We start from the raw sequence: 3,520 nt of genomic DNA on the forward strand, positions 1-3,520 counted from the left end.
GAAACCATAATAACCCAATTTTAGTCAATTGTCGAGATTCAAAGAATCAATTAAAACACAATATTTGTTTACTAAACATTCAATAAAATAATTTTAAAGAATTCTATTAGAATCTATTAAATATAGAATGTAAATATCATAATATAGAATGTAAATATCCTAAATTCATAACTGAATCTTATATTCTATATCAATTTTATATTCATATTTTTGTATTTAAAAAAGAGTCGTTGAATCCAGTTAATTGAAATTATTCTAACGTTTATATTTGTTACAGAAAAAGCTTTTTGAATTCCCCGTAAAAATAGATTGCCCTAATGAAAAAGCTTTTAATGCTGTAAAATATCCCTTCTTTTTCCATAAAGTGTTCCGAATAAGTTTTTTTGATATAGACGTGCGCTTTTTTGGAACTGCCATAGAATTAGTATAGTTTTTTATTGTTATAGAATTTTATGTGAAAGACATTTTGCGGTAAATGAAAATTAAGTTTATCTCTAATTAGACATATATTTTATATATTTGAATTTCCATTTTTGTTTTTATTATATTTATAATAAGAATATAATACTTTTTAGAAAGTTTTCCCCAAATCGCTATTTCTTATTGTAATAAAAACTTAATTAGTTAAGTTAAATTTAATGAACTAAACCAATGTTCAAAAAATATTGTCCAAAGAGTCAGAATAATGAATAATCGATTATTCTATTTTATTAAATTCTATCTTTCTTTGTTATTAACCGAAACCATTCCTTTACTTTACAAAAAAGATAAAAGAAAAACCTAAGAAACCAAATTCATTAGAATCCTAATTTTTTTTCTTTATTGTATGGAATATACACATCAATATTCATGGATCATACCTTTTATTCCATTCCCAGTTCCGATGTTAATAGGAGTGGGACTTCTACTTTTTCCCACTGCAACGAAAAATATTCGCCGTATTTGGGCTTTTCCTAGTATCTTATTGTTAACTATAGTTATGATTTTTTCGCTTGATTTGTCTATTCATCAAATCAAGAATAGTTTGTTTTTTCAATATGTATGGTCTTGGACCATAAATAATGATATTTCTTTAGAGTTTGGGTACTTGATCGATTCACTTACTTCTATTATGTCAATATTAATTACTACGGTTGGCATTCTCGTTCTTATTTATAGTGATAATTATATGTCTCATGATCAAGGATATTTGAGATTTTTTGCTTATCTTACTCTTTTTAATATTTCAATGTTGGGATTAGTTACTAGTTCGAATTTGATACAAATTTATTTTTTTTGGGAATTAATTGGAATGTGTTCTTATTTATTAATAGGCTTTTGGTTCACCCGCCCTATTGCGGCAAATGCTTGTCAAAAAGCATTTGTAACGAATCGTGTAGGGGATTTTGGTTTATTATTGGGAATTTTAGGTCTTTATTGGATAACGGGTAGTTTGGAATTTCGGCATTTGTTTCAAATTATAAATAATTTGATTTCTAAAAATGAAATGAATATTTTTTTTTTTACTCTGTTTGCCCTCTTGCTATTTTGTGGCTCAGTTGCAAAATCTGCCCAATTTCCTCTTCATGTATGGCTACCCGATGCTATGGAGGGACCTACTCCAATTTCTGCCCTTATACATGCTGCTACTATGGTAGCCGCTGGAATTTTTCTTGTGGCTCGTCTTTTTCCTCTTTTCATAGTGCTACCCAAAATAATGAACGCAATAGCTTTTATAGGTATAATAACAGTAATATTAGGAGCTACTTTAGCTATTGCTCAAAAAGATATTAAGAAAAATTTGGCCTATTCTACAATGTCTCAATTGGGTTATATGATGTTAGCTTTGGGTATGGGATCTTATCGAGGTGCTTTATTTCATTTGATTACTCATGCTTATTCAAAAGCATTGTTGTTTTTAGGATCTGGATCCATTATTCATTCAATGGAAGCTCTTGTCGGATATTCTCCAGCTAAAAGTCAAAATATGGTTTTTATGGGCGGTTTAACAAAACATGTACCAATTACAAAAACTTTTTTTTTAGTGGGTACACTCTCTCTTTGCGGTATTCCACCCTTTGCCTGTTTTTGGTCTAAGGATGAGATTCTTAATGATAGTTGGTTGTATTCACCAATTTTTGCAATAATAGCTTGTTCTGCAGCAGGATTAACTGCATTTTATATGTTTCGAATTTATTTACTTGTTTTTGAGGGATATTTAAACGTTCATTTTTTGAATTTTAATGGAAAAAAAAATAGTTCATTCTATTCAATATCTTTATGGGGGAAGAAACAAGTAAAACTTAAAAGAAAAAACGAAAATTTTTTCTTAGTTTTACTAAAAATAAAAAAGAATGAAATAACTTCTTTTTTTATCCGGAAGAGATATCTACATCGCGTTAATCAAAATATTAAAAATATAAAACATCTTGTTTTTGGTATTATGCATTTTGGCACTAAAAAAACTGCTTGTTTATATCCTAATGAATCTAACAATACTATGCGATTTTCTATGCTTATTTTAGCGCTCTTTACTTTATTCGTTGGTGCTGTAGGAATTTCTTTCAGTCAAGACGGAATACATTTGGATATTTTATCAAAATTGTTAATTCCGTTTATAGATCTTTTACATAAAGATTCAGAAAATTTTATGAATTATTATGAATTTTTCACAAACGCAACTTTTTCTTTGAGTTTCACTTTTTGGGGAATATTTCTAGCGTCTTTTTTTTACAAATCGGTTTATTCCTATTTAAAAAATTTGAATTTATTAAATTTATTTGAAAAAAGTTTTCTTAAAAAAAATGTTGCCGATCATTTTCAAAATATCATATATAATTGGTCGTATAATCATGGTTATATAGATCTTTTTTATGAAAAATCTTTAATTGCTAGTATCAGAAGATTAGTGAAATTAAATTCTTTTTTTGATAAAAAAAGAATTGATGGAATTACGAATGGAATAGGTATTACAAGTTTTTTTCTAGGAGAAGCTATCAAATATGTGGGGGGGGGGCGAATAGCTTCGTATATATTATTGTATATTCTAGATATATTAATCTTTCTAGTAATTTTATTGTTACATCGAAACAAATAAATATTGATGAATCTCATGAATATGGAACTCGGTAAGAAAAGGGGATTTAAAAATTGAAAAAGAAGATTCTGAAAGAATCTTCTTTGAATACTAAAATTACGTATTGAATTTGGATTCTTGTATCCATAATTCAAAAAGTTTTTTTGACTATTGCCGAAGAACTGAAATAAAAGATAGGGTATAGCTATGACAGTTATTGTATGGGGTCTACCCAATGCTAAATGCAAAGGCGCATAATAGATAGACATGAACATTATGAGCTGTCCCGTAATAAACCCAGTTGTTGCTGCTATTTTCTTCTCGGTTCCTTCTTCCACAAGTCTAGCTCGAAGAAGGAAGAGATAAGAGGGCCCTATGGAAAATGTGGTCATAAATCCATAATAGAGTCCGACCACAACTATCGAATTCATTATCTTCATGCATAAGAATACTAGATTCTCCAGT

Source organism: Vigna unguiculata, unplaced genomic scaffold (assembly GCF_037176805.1).
Source record: "Vigna unguiculata cultivar grain cowpea cultivar isolate G323 ecotype 2 unplaced genomic scaffold, ASM3717680v1 ptg000063l, whole genome shotgun sequence".
In the NCBI taxonomy this organism is placed as follows: Eukaryota; Viridiplantae; Streptophyta; class Magnoliopsida; order Fabales; family Fabaceae; genus Vigna; species Vigna unguiculata.